General features: G+C 38.0%; 1 pseudogene across 1 annotated transcript in view; it reads right to left on the bottom strand.

Annotated features, from left to right (window-relative positions):
• LOC145484699 (uncharacterized) overlaps positions 1 to 19,703 on the bottom strand; it is a 123,809-nt pseudogene that overhangs the window by 78,324 nt on the left and 25,782 nt on the right. Inside the window, exons 6-11 of the transcript XR_014049061.1 lie at positions 17,634 to 17,806; positions 16,763 to 17,080; positions 14,986 to 15,270; positions 10,755 to 10,902; positions 9,429 to 9,592; positions 51 to 368 (exon numbers count right to left, since the gene is read on the bottom strand). The product of XR_014049061.1 is annotated as an uncharacterized LOC145484699 (transcript). The remainder of the gene's footprint in view (positions 1 to 50; positions 369 to 9,428; positions 9,593 to 10,754; positions 10,903 to 14,985; positions 15,271 to 16,762; positions 17,081 to 17,633; positions 17,807 to 19,703) is intronic.

Below are 19,703 nucleotides of genomic sequence, written 5' to 3'. Positions count from 1 at the left end.
TTGTACCCGCAATTTAAATACAATAACTTGGCAATATTAAAATTACGTACCGCCCTCTTTGGTACGAATGTCAGCTTCCTCGCTGCTTTTCAAGGTTATCACACCAGTCACTCGATCTTTGAGGAGAGCAACGATCTTGACTTTGTACTTCCTGTAGGATTTCAGATTGCGCACCACGGTATTGGAGGATGAAGCATTTTCTACACTCAACAGAAGAATGTCACTGCTACCTCTGCCTAAGCAAACAGCTACATAGCCAAATATGTCAGTGGAATTTAAGCCGCTGGTATTCAAAGGCAACCAGCTGACACTGACTGTTGTAGAACTTATATTGCTGATTGTGACGTTCCAGCTGTGTTCATATGAAACTGAAAAGTTAACAAATAAAGTAAGGAGGTAAATTGGACCGAAACGTTTTACTTCTAACGCTTTACCCTTCAGCTGATACATACACACTTGTATAACAAAGGTAAATTTTTACACACTGCCAAACAGTTATTTTGGGAAGATTTTCTTGTCACAGCTATCATAAAGCTGATGACGTGCCGATCACTTCTTTAAAGAGATGCTGTTCTCCTTGTTGTAGAACAGCTAACCCATTTTATTTCCTGTTATTCTCTGATATATCTGCTTCAGTATATCTTCACTGCTTGTCTCATTAACATTCATAATTTCTGAAATCAGTCCCCAAACCATATTTTCTTTTCTGTGTTTTGATCCTATAATAAGACGTTCTGTCGCCTCTAAGTACCGGTAAATTAATGGCTGAAGACAGAAATGTCAGGCGTTCTCCTGCTTTACAATACTGCCATCCCAAATACTCCCCCCTGATTGGTCGAAAGCACATCATTTAAGAGCTTCTGCCTGAGAGACCGGGGCAGACTTGGAAATGAAGATCGGCCGATTTCGCTTAAAATTGGTACACAAAGTTGTTATGTGGACTTATGTAATATGCCAAAGTTTCAGGTTCAACGACCTTTTTTTAGCCGAGTTCTGAATATCAGCCCCTCGGGGGTCCCCAGAGGCTGATTTCCAGTGCAATTTTGGTCAATTTTCAATCTCTCTTTTAGCAACGTACAATTAATTTCAGACAAAAACAAAACCACATTTGTAATGCCCTATTTTTAGGCTTCTATGGGTAGAAACATTAGCTCACGGGAGTTTTTCATTAGCTTGTGGCTATTATCGCAACTTGGTCCTATTTGAAGCATATGGGAAGCAGCCGGAAATGGCCTGTTTTTCAGACCACATATTTTCCATGCCCATGTTTTATATCGTGAATTCTCAGTATCCCTGCAAAGTTCAGCCCTTAGTTTAGTAATATCAAGAAAAAAATACTAAGGTTGAGGCTTTTTTACTACGAAACACTTCAAGAGAAATTACCTACTACGCACTTCCTGCCAAAGTCTTAATTCCTTATTAGGAGAGATTTTTAGACATTAGCCGCAAAATTAACATACAATTAATGATCTCGAAGTGAATTATTAAAAGAAAATATATATTTACAAACCATAGGCTAGAAATCAATTTTCCTACTGACAGATTTGAAACTAAATTTTATGCAGCATTTGTACCCTGTACCCTGGGGACTGGAAGGTGATGAAGGGGGGACTTTAAACGTTGATAACAAGAAAAGTAATCAAAATACAATGAAACAAGTTGTTTACTGAGTGTATAAGTTAAGTGGGAAAAGCTGAGTCCAAAAAAGCCTTATTTATGGGACTCTGCCTTTTTTCCATGGCAACCTTGTTTTGTCAGGCATAATTACCCTAAGCTTAAGTTTTCTCATCTCGGTCTGTTTTTATTGACGTTTTTAAGTTTCTTGGGACAAACATAGTTTTTTTGCACCTTTTCATTCCTTTAGTACCCTTTCTCTTCTCTTTTAATTTTGCTATAATTGGCAAAAACGATATTTTGACGTCATGGAATAGTCATGAAATCCAGACTGGTGGATTCAATATGATGGATGTTTTTGGAATTTATGAGATTTTAACGTCAAGTGCCTTCATAGCTGACTATTCACCATTATTAGAATTTTAAGCCTTGAGTTTTTTTCTCCTTCTCCCGGCAAGGAGATCACAAATACCTTGTGTGACTAGTGGTACTGAAACTTTCGACTTAACTACGACACACCCAGAGGTGCTTTCTTCAAGCTTCGGTCTTTGCTTCTCTTTGGTATCGATTCTAAATACGAATAACATCGTTATGATAGAGACTGTAAGTAAGTAAGTAAGCCTCGTGATACAATAGGGGGCCAAATTACTTCCTATTTTCGCCTGGAGATTACATTGTTTGAGCATGACACGCAAAGCGTCTCCGCTGTGATTTAATATTGGGCATGTGAAACTACTTAATTCATCTCCAAGCTCTTTCGACTTTTCAAGTGAAACAACATCCAATATGGCGTTGCATTTCATCAATTTACGACATACCGAGGTAAACCTGTAACATAATAACGAAGCGCATAGCACTGTCGCGGCCTAATGGTTAGCGGGCTGGACTCCGGATCGAGCGCTCCTGGTTACTAGGGCGCTGCCATGTCGTCTTAGGAAAGGCATTTTTCGTTCACAATGTCTCTCTCCACCCAGATGTATAAATGGGAGCCGGTGATTATCATCCTGTGCAGGGAAGAAGAGCAATAACCAATTTAAGCTCCAGCAGGTATGAGGTACTGGACCTTGTGACGACTTACCTTACCACCTCAGCAAGCATACTGGTCATCCTGGGTATTATCCCTTCTTCCTATGGAAATCGGAGTTAAGGGCCAGCAATTCTACAGCTAGGGGTGCCATGAGCAGTAGTTTTTGAAGGGAAATCCACTCCTACCCTGTCTTGTCTTTGGATATACAAAGTACACCGATTTAGTCTGGATCTGTACTAACTGAGCAAGCAACAAAAGGAAATTAAAATTCCGATAGAGAAAGGGAAAGTGTGCCAATGAGTAATTTTCTGGTAATTTGGTCAGACATTCAGCGACTTGGCGGGGAAAACGGACCGTCTTGGACGTCCTCAATTTATAATACCTAGGCCGTTTGCACTGGGGGACTGGGTATGAATAAATATTCAGTAGCATATCCATTCGTTCTTTAGGTTCTCAAGCAAGTTCTATACCTAGACGAATCTAGACGAGAAAAAACTGAATTCCAAGTCAATCATAGCCAGCAAACTACAAATAAGTTGGCGTGTCGTAGCGTCGCCATGTACGGTATGAATCAACCTGAATTTTCATTACTCGTAACAACGCACTCACGACCAATTTATCGCTGAGGCTAAGGTTTTTAACGTTGCTTCACTTTTAAGGGATTATAAGAAAGGGGCATGCCTCTAAACCCGAAGCCAGGTAAGCGTTTATAGTACACTGTAAGTGAATTTATCCAGACACTTTGCATATAGACTCGAAGAGCGAGACTGCATTTTGTATTAGACAATTAGCTATAATTATATTCGAAATTTCCTTAAGGTTCAAAGCGATTTTAAAGCAGTGTTACGAAAGACGTTGTAATTGCATTTAGAGTGATTGATAAGTTGTTTTCTTCAGAAAAGAACTCCCTGACAGGTGGGTTATGATACGAAATGGGATCACAAAGCTTGGTGGCTTATTTCCTGATTTAATTAGCGCTTCATTACTCGGCGGGGCCACAGACTTGTTTCGTTGAACGGGTTGAATAAACTTAATATTGCAGTTTGGACCAAAAAAGATGCAGTGGTACATTGTGATTAACCGGCAAGAGATGGATTGTTAGGTATATATATGTTTTTTTCACAGTGACTCCATTATCTGTAATTTTCAAGACTTCTTCCACAAAATTTATAACCGTTGCCGGACCAAAATCTGATCGGTCCTAAAAAATCACAGGAAAATTTTTGATTAACGGTAAGTCTTTTCGGTTACAATCAACTTCAGAGTCTCTAATTCATGACTTAGAAGAAAAAAAGGTGTTAATCGAAATTAAATGGCTGATTTTTACAGACACGGTTTGTTGAAACTTTAACCGAAAGTGACCTGGTTAGTTATTTTCTTGTAAGTTTTTTCTTGGTAAAAAAGCCTCAACCTCAGTATTTTTTTCTGGATATTACTAAACTAAGGGCTGAACTTTGCAGGGATACTAAGACTTCACAATATAAAACATGGGCATGGAAAATATGCGGTCTGAAAAACAGGCCATTTCCGGTTGCTTCCCATGTGCCTCAAATAGGACCAAGTTGTTATAACAGTCACGGGCTAACGACAAATTCCCGTGAGCTAATGTTTTCGCCCATAAACGCTTAGGAATAGTGCATTACAAATATGGTTTTGGTCTTGTCTGAAATCAATTGTACGTTGCTAAAAGAGAGATTGAAAACTGGCCAAAATTACACTGAAAATCAGCCTCTGGGGACCCCCGAGTGGCTGATATCCAGAACACGGCTAAAAAATGTTCGTTGAACCTGAAACTTTGGCATATTACATAAGTCCACATAATGACTTTGTGTACCAAGTTTAAGCTAAATCGACCGATCTTCATTTCCAAGTCTGCCCCGGTCTCTCAGGCAGAAGCTCTTAAACGCTAATTGTGTTATCAGGAGAGAAAGTAAATGTCAATTTAATCTTTCGCATTTTGTGTAGCCCTGAAACAAGCAAATGAGACAGGAAACATTAAGAGCCACTGCTCACAAATATGGACCAGACAACGGCACAAGTCAGAAATCGATTTTGCTCATTTTTTGCCCATAGATTGGCCCTAGCTAGAGAACAAGCGGACCATAGTTAGTTTCTGCTAATGCAGCTTTTTTTAAAAGAAATTTGGGAAAAACGATTTCGCCCTGATTAAGCTCAAAATCTACTTCCAGTTGCGCTGAATTTTCTGAAACTTTGATTGCTTCGCGCGTCGCACAACAGCTACTTGAGAATCTTTCAATGATTTTTATATTCAGCTCAGGTCTTCATGGTATGACTGAGTGAAAAATAAAATAAATCGAGGTTTCGTTTGAGCCCAAAACGAGATCGAACAGAAACGCAAAATATTACAGTGTTGCAAACTAATTATAGCACTAAAATATCACCATATTTTTCTCTGGGCGATAACTTTAAATGCCACAAAAACACTTTCTACGGGTTAACTATACACCCACCTGTTTGAAAATAAAAAAAAACATCTCTGGGCAAATGGTTTTAAGTCGCTCGCCTTGGCCTGTGTTTTTCATAAATTTTCCCCTGAACCGCCGTGGGAATGTAAACAATTGCCTGACGCGGGCGGTCACCCTAAATATATAATTCGTTTCCAACAAACTGCAGATGGCTATCTTAGAACATTTGGGTGAAAAGAGAAAAACATAATGGACCACTTTTAACTTTAATAATTTGAAAGGCATCGCTTTAGAAATTTCGTTTATTAAAAACGCCAATTAAAAGCAATTCACTTGGAGTTCAGGTGTTACCGCTATGTCGTTTTAAGATGTCGTTCTTTCTTTGATCATTTTAATTACAAGAACGATTTCTAGAAAGAAAATCGTTCTAAGTTCATTTGTTAAGCATAATAACAAGTTGATCTTGTTGGTTTGCAGCCTTACGTGATCTGAAGGAACGCTACAGTGATTAAATTTGTATTTGTTGACTTCGACGGATCGATTCCCGGTTAAGATGATTTCCGCAGAACATTCGAGCAATAATGGCAAAAATTAAGTCACCAAAAAAACCTCATAGCATGGTTATATTTTGAACACAGTAAAGAAGAACTTATTGAGACTAAAGCTCTCAAGCTGACCCCGCGAGAGAAAATTGAACTTGAAGTTATCCATATTTCAGTTAAAACAGACGTTTCGCAGTAGTTAAAAACACAAAAACACATGCTTTACGCATTCTTACGAGGTTTGACTTTAACTTTCTCGAGAATGCTTGAGAATTTAATCGCGGGGTCACTTAGAGAAATTAACTAGATTGAGTTGTTTTAAATAGTATTCCAAAAGTTACCTTACTATGAGTAGATTTTTCGTAAATAATTTTTGCACTTATTGCTCAAACTTTGAGCGGAATCCGTCTTAAACGTTTTTATTTCTACCAGGCAGCTTGTCAACATTTTGTGCCTTTTCTCCTTCTAAAAGGTCGGAAAAAGTAAACTAAACAAATCCTAAAAGTTTAAATCATAAATAAGAGACATCAACAGTGCCAGTGACTCGGTAAGCTATTAATTTGAACAATTACTGTGCTGGACGGACTGCTTTCCAGGTTACGCACCTGCTGTACATATAGTTTATTGTGAGCGAATGTTTCTTTTCAAACAACTGAACTGCTCGATAATATTATCTTGAAATATGTTTCTTTTTTTCTTTTTTTTTTTTTTTTTCAGTCTTAAAATTTAGGATTAGGGTTAGGCTAAACCCTAAACTGTTTTGGCGGCCAACCTATTTTGGGCCGTCAATAAAACCAGAAATATGGAACATGGAACATGGAACATTCCGGAACATCGAATAATTATAATCATTATGAGAAAATATGTAAAATTGAATTTTCAAAACGAAAATAAACAAAAATAAACTGGTATCAGCTCGAAATATGAAAAGATATTATTGGGGATAGGGGAGTCGGTAGGGGCGGGGAAGGGAGCGTTGATTCATTTAACTGACTACCATGAGTGCAGGCTCCTCTTCTTTCCCGCCAATTGTGGCACGTCGCTTTACAGCACTCTGTTTTTCAACACATACATGGACGATTCGGACAATGAATGCCAGGTAACTCATTGCGTCTCCTTTTTTGATCCCTGATTTCTTCAACATCTGAGGTGTTCGTTCTGAGTATCATACAGTTGCTTGTTAAGTCAGTAGCCATAGTTTTGTCACTGTTGCTATCTATCATCCCCAGTTTTCGCGCCGCTTCGCTAGGAACGCCTGACACTATGACCCACCAAGCCTTCCCGGAAGCCCAAGTAATAAGCAAGTTATTATTAACTAGTAGTAATCAAAGATTAGAGCAGCGCGTTCACGCTCGTACTTCGCATGTCTGGTCTACTTTGGTGGTGTACGAATGGCTCGATAGAAACCTAAGTTTGATCGCATGTCAGATAACGATCTGCACGTGAAGTTGAATTAGCGATGAATAGATTACAGCCTGCGGTAAAAGTATTTTTAATTAATTAAGTATTAACTTGTACTGTACAAAAAATTTTCCAGGAAATGCATTTGAACACTTGTAACAAATATTTCTTGAGACAATAAAGTTTTGACCAGCGACCCTGCAAGACAGCGCGCGCGTGGCTAAATGGTTTTAGATTTTGTTTGGATTTGTTCACACTGTCATCAGAGCTCGAGAAGTCCGAACTAGTTTAGACAAGAAACTCAATGCTGAAGAGTTCTATTTCTATCTCATGCAGAAACTATTTCTTCATGAGAAATCGTGTATTCGCATTTCTTTGTATTGACGTAATGAATGGAATAAAGAAATCACACTAGTGTACCCATATTTTTAGGTCTGATTAAGGAGCTCGAACGCTACCACCTTGGTTTTCTGTGAAAAACGAAATCTGGGAATAATCTTTACAAATTCAAATTTAGATATTTTTCGCAAAACTATTATAATTATTCGATGTTCCGGAATGTTCCGGGATGTTCCGGAATGTTGCATATTCCTGGTTTTATCGAGGCCCTCTATTTTGGCTAATTGCTTAATCAAATTATATATATTTCATTTAAATTCGCTCTTCCATGGCCGACTTCCGCGAACAAAACAAGATGGACGTTAGCTGTTCATAGATCGACCACTGTAATGTTGATTTGTCTACCAGTGTTATGATCTGCAATCAAACAACCAAAGTAGAAAAGATGGATTTTTTTTCCCAGTATGACATGAAACGCAAACGCAATTTTTTTCTCGGCTAATTCAATTCAAGAAATTCCGGGTTTTCTAGCTGAGTTTGAGAATATTGTGTACAAACAAATTCTGTACACAGCTAGAAGAGCTGAGATGCCGTCACGCAGTTAGTAGTTTATAGAATTTATGGTATTTCCACTTGACTTTGTTTGTCAGTAAATGATTCAATTGTCTCAAACCATAGAGGATTGGTTAAGTGTATCTCTAAAACTGCCACTGTATTGTAACTTATTAGTGAAATGAATAACTGAGCCATCTTGTGGAAATAAACAAGTGTTAAAAATTATTCACCTGAATCATTTCCCGGAGCACTGTACTCACATTCTTTATCAGGGATGTCGTGGGTGTTGCAATGCAAATGAAAAATATCCATTCATATTTATACTAACTTAAGCAAAAAAAAAAAAAAAAAAAAAATTTTCCATTATTTTATCCACACATCGTTTCAAAAATTGCTTTCATCGGATTGTTGAAAACGAATATTTACTCGAGAGTGACTATCCGCGTCACGCAATTGTTTACATTCCAACGGCGGATTTTGAGCAAATCTATGAGAAACACAGGCCAAGGCGGGCGACTTAAAACCATTTGTTCAGAGATATTTTTGATATCCTAACAGGTGAGTGTATGTTTAACCCGTAGAAAGTGTTTTTATGGTATTTAAAGCTATAGCCCATAGAAAAATATGGCGATGTTTTAATGCAATAATTCAGTTGCAACACATTGTAAAATTTTGCGTGTCTGTTTGATCTCGTTTCGGACTCAAAACTGACTTCGATTTACTTTATTTTTCACTCAGTCATACCATGAAGACCTGGACTAAATATAAAATTCATTGACAGATTCTCAAGTAGCTCGTCTGCGGAGCGCGAAGCAATCAAATATTCAGAAAATTCAGCAAAACCGGAAGTAGATTTTCAGCCGAATCAGGGCGAAATCGTTTTTGGCATATTTCTACCAAAGAAAGCTGTATTAGCAGAAACTAACTATGGTCCGTTTCTTTTCTTACTAGGACCTATCTATGGGCAAAATACAAGCCAAATCAATTTATCGACTTATGCCATTGATAGGCGATTTAGGTCGATTTTTCTAGGCATCCATTCTTAAGTTTTAATACTCCTGGTAAAAACGCAGTTGAGCAGCAAAAAGAGAATAAATAGCTTTAAGAGAGAAAGCCTGGAAGTTTTGTGACTCATTCTGTATAGTACTTCCAGATGATAAAATGCGGAAGGCGAAGAACAAACTGCCGAAGACATTTTCAGGTCTGTTATCAATCAGGATAAACAAAAAGTTACTTATCAATACTTTTTCTCATTGTGCTGTTTTTCCGTTCTGTCATATTTTTTACTTAAACTCAGTGAAAAGTATTGTTATTAAAAGGATATCGGTCTTTTTTGTTGAAACTATTAGAGCTAATTGAACTTCTGAGTTAATGGGACGTTTCCCAGTTTGTATTATTGGCGTCCCTCGTTGAAGTTCATCCAAACTGTTTCTCGAACAGGCCCGTTTCCTTACAAAATAGTATTGTGCTTTCTATTAACCGATATCTCTTAACACTATTCTATTAGTCTAACGGTTAACTTACCATTGTTCATCACAACATAGAAAGCCTTCAATGTCGTCCGATAATAATAATAATAACTGTAGAGTCTCACTTGGGCATAGCTTCCCGAAACCAGAAGTGCAAATGGTTCCTTTTGACCACAAAAGTACGTACGTTGACCATTACCAGTTACAACTGAACCAAAACTAAAATACAACAGGAAGAAACAAAAGTAACCAACTGTATTTGACTATTAAATTCAACTCAGGCTACAGCACCGTCCATCGCCTTAAAGCCCTGACCGAACGGACTTGCAAATACTGAGAGGCAAGTTGAAAACTTGGGTCTACTTGCGACTCCGTTTGACCAGGCCTTGCGTGGACTTGCATTGACCTGGGATAACTTCCGCTCACTTTAGTCGAAATCAAATTTGCACGCAAGTCGGCGCAACTTTTTCACCGTTTGGCCACCCACCCCAAGGCAACGCAAGTTGACCTATCATTAGCCAATGAAACACAGGATATGAGTGTACTAGCGAGGAACCTTGCGAACCAGTTTGGCCACCCACCGCAAGTATCTGCGCAAGTTCAACTTCCGGCTACTTGCGACCACTTGCGAGTCCGTTTGGCCAGGGCTTAAAGGGCAATGGAACTTTCAGTAGCAACGAATATACGATAGTGGTTTAACAGTGGATAGGTGAAGACGCAGAAACCAAACACTCGTGAGTTCAAAATAGAACGCAATCCTTGTCTTCCGCTAATAATCAATGGAATTTCATTTCTTGGTTTTGATAAAAAAAACTATCCAGGGAGAAAAATAACTCTTGTCGATTCCGACGCATTGGAATGACGCAGAATCTTGCTAATTAAGTAGGCAACCATACTAGTGTATGGTGAGATTGAAAGAATATCATGATTGTTGGTCTGGAGTGTATACAACAATTTTGAAACAAAGGGCTAAACTTCTCATAAAAATCTAGTGCGAGAAGTACTTAATAAGTCGTTATTGGCTTTTCATACTCTTCATAGTTTGTACATTTTTGCATTAGCACGAAGCGTTTATATTTTGGTAGCGTAGGTGAATTTAGCTCAGTTCTTTTTAGTATTGCTTCCGATCACATGTTAGTCTAGCTTAGTGGTAGGTTTGTGTCCTTATAGAGAAGTAAAACAATTTCGTGAACGCAAATCTTGCTGATGTTAATGTCGCAGGGGAAATTCTGGTGACATGATGCACGACAGACCTTAAAGACAAAACATAAGATTTTCGCGTTCGCCTGGTATTTTTGGATTCATATCGCGATCGGCGAAAACTAGTACTAACGCGTGGGATTAGGATCATGACAACAATGCAATAATCAAAGGCTCTTACCTGCAATACCGCGTTTGGAAATGTTCAACAACTAGAAGTATACTTGAGTTCATTAACGGTGACTGGATTTCCCAATAGCAATATCCTGAAGAGTATGTGCTCATTACATTGATTTCTCCTGTAGTACCATTGAAGGTCCCTCCACAAGCTGTAGAATGAAATAAGCAACAATTACAAAATCTTTTCCCTCGTCTTGGAAGGCTTTACAACGCCGAAGGGCAGAACACCGCGCCATTTTCCATTAACAATCTCTTTATGTACCCGTTTAAATTATAATACTAGATCTAAGCATAATATTCGGAAACCATCTGCTCATAGAAGATGGCGGCATTTTACCACTCTAAAGTTTGCTGCAGATATATGGAACTCCTTAGGCCGTACGCTTAGAGAATCGCCAACCATAGAGACATTTAAGAGTGGCATTTTCAAAGCCGAACTTCGATTTTTCGTTTAATGCTGTAAGTATAGTGCGTAGTTTTTAAATATTGTCGCTTTTAGTTCCGTATAATTATATTTTAGTTTATTGAAATCCAGTTCATTTTTCCTCGATTTGCTTTTGTTTAATCCTAATAGAGGACCCTTCTGTAAATAACTTTGTCATGTAGGCCTCCTCATTAAAGGTTATTTATCATTAAGAGCCATGTATATTTGCATGTTTTCTTGTTATTAAAAAAGCAAACGAAAGCACCAATATATAATACTATAAATTGTATAAGCTAATCAAGATAGACCTAACTTAAGTATCTGATACAAAAAGTTCAAACGCGAAAAATAACTTTAAAAGATAAAAGAAAGGCGGACATCAAAACAGAAATAACGTGAGTAGGTGGCGTGGGGTGGACTGAAAGCGCAGCGTCTAAGGCCTGGTTACATTGATTTCACTTTTGAAGGTCCTCCCACAAGCGCTAAAATTAAATGTACAAAAATTACAAAAAAACTGTTTCCCCCGTAGTGCTTGCTGGTAAAACATTTCTTTTTAATTTGCACATCAATTTTCGTATTCTTTGTAAAATTCACCGAGTCTTTACGCTTGTTTAATAACGTGGCCTAAGTTTTCAAAAGATGATTCCCTTGGTTATAAATTTGAGAAATCTATCCTAAGAAAGCCCAAAAACGCCAGGATTCCGCAAAAATTTCGATTTAAGAATTTTTTGTTAATACAAAGTTAGCATTTTCATTTATTCTTATCAACTTTTTCACTAGCTGTTAAAAAGAAGTGATACTATTGATACTCAAAAAACGTAGTCAAGTACACATGTAAACCAAGCTACAGATAAATCTCAAAACAATGTATTGCAAGTACTCCAAGTTAGACTTAGACAATTATTAAAGTACCACTAACCACAAAAACGTTCTTTCCTTTAATGAAACCTACTAGTTTTCACATTAGTCAGCTAAAAAATTATCTCGATTGATAAAATCCCCGCGTTTCTGCAGGCGTTTTAAGTTGTGTTTTCTGCTGCCACGACTGAGCATAGTGGGATCTGGGTCGGACTTTTAGTGACGTCATTGAAGGACATAACTGAAAACACTCAAGACAAGTTTCACACTGTGTTTCGTGCGCTTTCAACTCATTTTAGGGTATTTGTGCTTCATACTTTGGACGAGACTTTTAAATCAGAGCTCAGAGCTCAATTAAGCTAACCCAGGGAAAGGTAGAATTTTGATTTGAGTTTTGTAACTTTGCAGTGAGGTCTTTTGTATATTGTTTGGCCTTTTGTTTTGAGTTTTAATAATCACCAAATACACAAAACAAAGCAGCAAAAAACATTTGTAAAGACGAAAAAGTTATAATTCGGTTAACTTTAATCCTGGGTTAGCGTTAACCGGCTTCCGAACAATCCTGCCCTCTTTTCAACAAGTTAACCCGACATGAGCCCGCGATCCAATCGAAAACCAGCACTTGGTCAGCGATCAACTTCGAAAAACAAGTGACCTCGATGAGCTGTAAACCTGAGCCCGCGATATGGTCACGTGATACTGATCAGCGGATACCCTGTTTTGACAGGTGTCAATTGATCATAACATGGATGTCCAATATCAAAGAAGTACACGGTAAACAAAGGCAGCATGTTTCTGTCAACCTATTATTTGGAGTATGGCCGCCATGTTGCGCGACTCTATCGTCGTCGCCGCCGTCGTGCGTACGCGCCCACGAGCATTACCACTAGCCGTGATAACCATAAGAAAGTCAACTCGTGCGTTTTCTTTTCTTACCTATATGAGTATGGGGCTCCGCTTAGCCGCCCTTCGGGCCGCCGGAGCTCCGCTAAAATGGGGTTGACTAGCCTACACGACCCCTACGGTTCGTGACATTTGTACATTTGTCGTTCTCTGTTCGGTCACTCGACCTTTTTGTTGCGTCACTCGTGTTTGTGAAGGGCACTTTACGTTGTGTTATAAGGAGTAATTTTTAAGTAGAGTTGAGCTGTTAGACCGTGGTATGTCATACTTGTAGATGTCATAGGTCTGTATGATTTCCGCTCTTATCTGCATGTCGCTTCGTGTTTAACACCTCTGTAATTTGCCATGTGCTTATGCATTGTGCTAGTTCTTTTATGTCACATCTGGTTCACCCAAAATTCATGTGTTATCCATTTTCGTATCCTTTTTTTTAATTATTTTTTTCCATGGAAATATCGATTGCCATAAAATATATTATCACCTAATTTCAATCTATCTTCAATCTTTATATTGATCCAGTTAAGGGACAACTGGTAAAAAGCTCATCGAAAATCTTTGGAATGGTCCAGTAAGAAATGTATCCAGACACTTTAATTAAGTCAAGCCCTTTACTTGAGGCTATAAATTAATACGACATTGAACATTTTAAGTGTCTGTTCTCACAGGATTGTTGTGCTTAACTGGTTGAATATTGTTTTAAAAGGGGGCGGGAGAGGAGAGTTTAAGCGACAGAAAACTGTGGTGTTTTACCACAAATCTCGACGAGAAATCTCACAAAATGGGCTCAGATCATAACGTGACAAAACATAGGCACGCAAGTACCAGCATTGTGATTAGGCTAATCCAACAAGTTTAGTTATGATATTCGGCAAAAAAGAATATGTTTCACCTTAAAAAGTGTAATATTAAGCCTAGTTTTATCAAGGTTTGATTTGGACACTTTGATCAGTAGCTTTGTCTGTAAGAACTTCAATACAGCTTTTCCCGCAAGACAGCTAAATTATGCAGCCTGTAATAGTACCTAACGGTGAAAGCAGATTGGCGAGTAATTTTTTACGGACCTTTATGGACTCATTTCATAACAAGAACTAATCTAATTCTATAATATGATCTTATACTGTTGCTATCATTGATCAGATTAATTACAGTTTCTTCGGTTTTGACATTCCAAGTTATATCGATTTTAAAAGCGATCTAAACGAGAAGACACTTTTGGAGGTCTCGAAATCTGCAGAGTTTGGGAAGTGTTCTTGTCACATAACCCTTCCGAACACCTGAGAGCCTTTTTGGTGACAAAAAAAAAAAGTTACAGAAAAAGTAACTTTCTGAGAGACGTAAAATTTACCTCTCTTAACAACTAGACATCAGAAAGAAAGTACAAATTTTATAAGAGGTCTCGAAATCTGCAGAGTTTGGGAAGTGTTCTTGTCACATAACCCTTCCCAACACCTGAGAGCCTTTTTGGTGACAAAAAAAAAGTTACAGAAAAAGTAACTTTCTGAGAGACTTAAAATTTACCTCTCTTAACTGTGTAATCTGTTTTAACATGGAACTGTCCCATTTCGTAAACGACAATTTGATTGGTTCTTTAAGAAAAACCCCAATGTGATTGGTTTTCGATCGTCCTGGAAACATTCCCCCTTCCTCCCAAACAGTGTTGATTTTCTTATTTCTTAGACTAAACAGATCACCGCACCTAAAACACTTAGCTACACCTAGCTAATTCTCAGGTATGCCACTTAAACTAAAGGAAACAATATACCAGCGACACATAATAAGCTTACAAATCCTAACAGGTGGAAGCCAGACAAGTTGGCTATTTACAATCATGACCGAGAAGCAGAACTTGAGTTTACCGAGAAACAACTCCAGCTAAGTGGTACTAAGTGGTAACAGTGGCACGTAGCCCGTGAACTCCGTATGTGTGGGCTAACTTTGGCTATATATTGCATAGGCATAGATAATCACGAAACGAATACAACAGTAACTAAAAAAAAATTAACAATTAAGTAATGGACAAATTAAGAATGTCCATACAGCTACCAACCTGTGCTCTCGTATGTTGTACGCAAAGGACCCTCTCCAACAGATGTACGACCTGCAACTTTGATTTCGTAAGTCGTGGCCTCCATGAGACCTGTAATCATCAATACTCGGGTACTTGCATTCACTTTGACAGTGGTGAAGTTCTCGTAGGAACCATAACGTCTATAATACACGACGTAGCCAAGAAGAACTCCATGAGTATCTTCTTCAGGTATTGGAGACCAGTTAATCTCAAGAGAGTTGGGACCATGATCGTATCCATACACCCATGGAACATAACCGGGAACTAAACGACAAAGAAAACTTCCGTTTGATGCAATTGTGAAACACAAAGCTGTCTTATTAAAAAAAAAAGAAAAACAGTAGTTTATAATTAAGGGGGTGGTGAGCGTTTCGCCAGGTAAGGTAAGTGGTCAAATAAGCAACACTTGTAGGTTGATTGATCGATACATGTACTACCAGCCTATATCAGTTGGTGCTAAAATAATATTTTAAAGCGAAGCAACAGTGTCCCCTATCTAGCCTTGATTTTTACTTAAAACGTGCTTATAACTCAACAACGAGCCAAGAGATCCTTTTTTTTTTTAATATCTTCACTATGCTAACATTCAGATTATAGAAAAAAATTTAAAAACTTTAGAACCAGCTTAGAAAAAGAAAAGTTAAAGTGGATTCAAATTTCTCAGGAGGTTATTAACGTGGTTAGGACGTGGGCTTCCCGGACAATTTACTTTCAAAGGTGCCAAGGCAGGGGAGGCCTGCAACTCCGCTAGAAACCCAACTAACGGCTCGTGATTTACAAGCTATTCTCGCGTTCTCCCAACATCCCGCGTGGGTCTTTTACGCCGGTAAACCCATAGAAAGGGTGGTCTATTACTTAAATATTTTGCCAACTGCCCTTTTTTCTTCGCGTTTTTTTCAGTTCGTGCCCATCGCTTTTACAAGAAAACAGGCACTACTCGCAGTGTAAAGTGCATGTGAATTCAAAAATAATTGCTGCTTATTTGAAAGGCTTTTGAAAGTAAAGAAGAATGGCGTTTTTCTTTTTGGAATATCTTCTTTCGCGTCAGAGATATTTACGTTTTTGTAAGAAAAGTGATGACGTCATAGGTGGTTTCACAAAAACAGCACAACACTCAATTGAGAATAACTCTAGAAATATTAAAGCAGTGTTCTTTAAACTTGGCACCAGAAATGTACATCACAAAAGAAACATAATGACACCAATCGTGCTATTGCCATGACAACAGTTATGCCACTGGTTCTGTTTTAATTGAGACTAAAATTCCCAGATTTTATCTTAAACAAGGATCATCCACTCCCACCAATCTAATGGGGAGAGTTAAGACAATATGGGAACCATTTGTGTTCCGAGGAAGACCCTCTGTCCCACTTTAAAAGGTTGCAAATGGGGATATTTGGTTTTTCACAGAAAGAGACTGGAGCCAAGAGTGTTGCCATGGCAACAACATAGTAGGTGTCATTCTGTTTCTTTTGTGATGTACATTTCTGGTGCCAAGTTTGAAGAACACAGCTTTAATATTTCTAGAGTTATTCGCGATTGAGTGTTGTGCTCTTTTAGAGGAACCACCTATGACGTCATCAGTTTCCTCATTTGCATAATACCAAAATGGAAATATCTCTAAAACGAAGAAAGATATTCCAAAAAGGAAAATGCCATTCTTCTTTACTTTGAAAAGCCCTTCAAATAAGCAGCAATTTTTTTTTACTTCATAGGCACTTTTAACATAATAAGTTACAAATACCAAATTACATACCGCCCTCTTTCGTACGTATGTCAGTTTTCTCGCTGCTTTTTAGTGTTGTTACATTAGTTACTCGATCTTTCAGGAGAGCAACAATCTTGACTTCGTAATTGCTGTAGGGTTTCAGATTGCGCACCACGGTCTTTGAAGATGAAGCATTCTCTATACTCAACAGAAGAATGTCACTGCTACCTCTCCGTATGCAAACAGCTACATAACCATATATGTCAGTGGAATTTAAGCTGCTGCTATTCAAAGGCAACCAACTGACATTGACTGTTGTAGAACTGATTTTGCCGACTGTGACATTCCAGTCACGTTGATATGAAGCTAGAAAATCAACAAATATGAAACACGTTGTTGGTAAAAGGAAGTAATTTGACCGCATTTTTTTTAGTTCAAAACACTACAGCCTTCAGCTGATACACACACAGTTGCATATAAGTTTCAACAAATTGCCAATCGATTATTTTGTGAAGATTTTCTTGTCACAGCTTTCATAAGACTACAGACCTAGTGCTCCTCTTGTTATGGAACAGCTAATTCACCTTTTTCCCCTTTATTCTCTGAAACTCCTGCTTTAGTATCTTTTCGTTGCTTGTCTTTTTTTCTTAAATCAGCCCCCTTTTTTTCACGTGTGATATTCTGTTGCATCTAAGTAACAGGCAATTAATGGCTGGAGACAGAAACGTCAGGCATTCCGAAGGCTTATATTACTTCCATTGCAAATAGTCTCTTCTGATCGGTCGAAAACCACATCAATTTCAAAGTAGCAAAATGTATTTTCTGCATTTTGTTTTGCGTTAAAAAGAGCAAATGAGACAGAAATTAAACATTCAGTTTTAATACTCCTGGTATATTGTTAGTCAAACGGTTAACTTACCATCTAAGCCTGTGTTGTTCATCACAAAATACAAAGCCTTCAATGTCGTATGATAATAATAGTTCAGGTTAAGTCTCACATGGGCATAGCCTCCCGGAATGAGAAATGCAAATGGTTCCTTTTTACCGCAAAGGTTGATGCTTTGGCCCTTGCGAGTTGTAACATAACCATACCTAAATACAGCAGGGAGAAACACAAAAAAGCGCTCTGAAATTGATCAATAAATTCAACTCAGCCTACAAGCTTGTAGGATTTTGACAGGATATATTACTATTACACATTACGTCTTTAATTTTCAACGATAAATAATCAATTATGGCAGAAGTTTTCGTAGAAGATAGGCGCAGACAGCCCACAGGTAACGAGGCGAAAATCAAATAAAATATATGTTGGTTTGCAAAACATTTACGAAAAATTTGCTAAACCAGCAATCACAACGATTTATTAAGAAATTAAAAAGAGCCATGGCTGTTTGTCTATAGTAAAAAAAACCCTTAGGAATATGACTAGATTATGTTCATAAGTATGGAGTGTGAAAAACACCTTATGAAAAAAATTGCTCTTCTTCTTCGACTAACTCTACAAGCAGTCCAGACGTTCTGTTTGTGGAATAAATTTATAAGAAACCGCGCGACTCATGACAATGACTTACCATTTGGAGGAAAGTAAATCATCGATAATAGAGTGCTTAGCGGAGCTTATAGGTCAAGCAAATTTGGTGAGATGCGATGGGTTTTTGCGATGGGTTTTGGAAGCCAGCGACCAATATACAGGAAATCACGGAATACATGGTTCAGCTGATCCCAATTTGGAACAGATCCGTTGATTATTCGGGAATTTATTGAGCTTTGTGTCTAGTTGGCTTTATAGCTAGCCTAAAATTCTTTTATAGTGGATAACACCTCCGATAGCAAGAAGGGAACAAATTCCGTTTACATCTACTTCCAGTGTTATGTGCAGAGGCGACATCTTTCGACCGTCTTTCGACATGCCATCTTTCGACATGCTGTTTATGTACCAGTCAAATCGAAGCTTCAACATCCCTCCCCGGGCAACCCCCCAAGCATTTGAATTTTTGGAAAATTTTTGTTCAAATTCCCCCTCCCCGGGACAAAAAACTGTTCAAATGCCCCATCGTAGGTCCATTTCAGGTGATCAAATGCCCCCACCCGCGGGAAAATTAGGAGATTACTGTTTTAACTTTTCAGTAGCTTCTATTATGCTTGTGAAGCTGTGTATGTAAACATGGTTTAATAGACAACACCAAAGAGAACCAAGGCCCTACATGCCACGAGGCACGGGGAGGACAGGTAACAGATACCCAAAGAGAACCAATAACAAAGTTGACAAATTTTGATGTCGAATTATTATCATTAAACCTCTAATATAAAAGTTGCGTTTTGTCGATGTTGATCAATTTCATGTAAGTATTACACTAGGCCAATGTTCTACTCGTAGAGAAACACGTGGAGAATATCTCAATTTAACATATGTATATTTAATGCCTCTGTTTCGATTGAAGCCAATTTTGTTAGATATTGGATACATCAGTAAAAGAGAAACAATTACAACGTTAACAAATTTTGATGTCATATTGTTAAACCTTTAATTATGTAAACGTTTATTAGTAAAATTCAAATATTCATATTAGCATTCTGTCGATGCAGAACATAACTATTAATTTATATGCTACTACTGCTGTGTCAGTGTATCAATGCGAACTTCCAAATTTGCGCAGTTTTTAAAATGAACTTAAACTATTTAAAGAATATATGAGAGTAAAATATGTTTGTTTCTGTTGAGATCATTTTTGTTTCTTCCTTGCTCTTGTTTCTGTTGCTTTCTGCACTGCCTTGGCACAGTTTTCCTTCTTTTTATGAAGATGGCTAACCCAAATCTTCACTTCATTTAAGGAAAGGCAACACTTTTTAGCCAATATGATATGGACGTCATCCGATTCAATCCCCTTCTTGAAGGCCTCTTCAATAATTATAATACGGAACAAAGCTTATGTGGGCCTTTGCTTTTCAATCAATCCGCCACGAATCTAGGCTCGATTTCCAGCCGTTT

The sequence above is a fragment of the Orbicella franksi genome, chromosome 4 (assembly GCF_964199315.1).
Source record: "Orbicella franksi chromosome 4, jaOrbFran1.1, whole genome shotgun sequence".
Lineage (NCBI taxonomy): Eukaryota > Metazoa > Cnidaria > Anthozoa > Scleractinia > Merulinidae > Orbicella > Orbicella franksi.
Note: the sequence above shows the minus strand (reverse complement) of the source record. Positions and strands in the feature narration are given on the sequence as shown.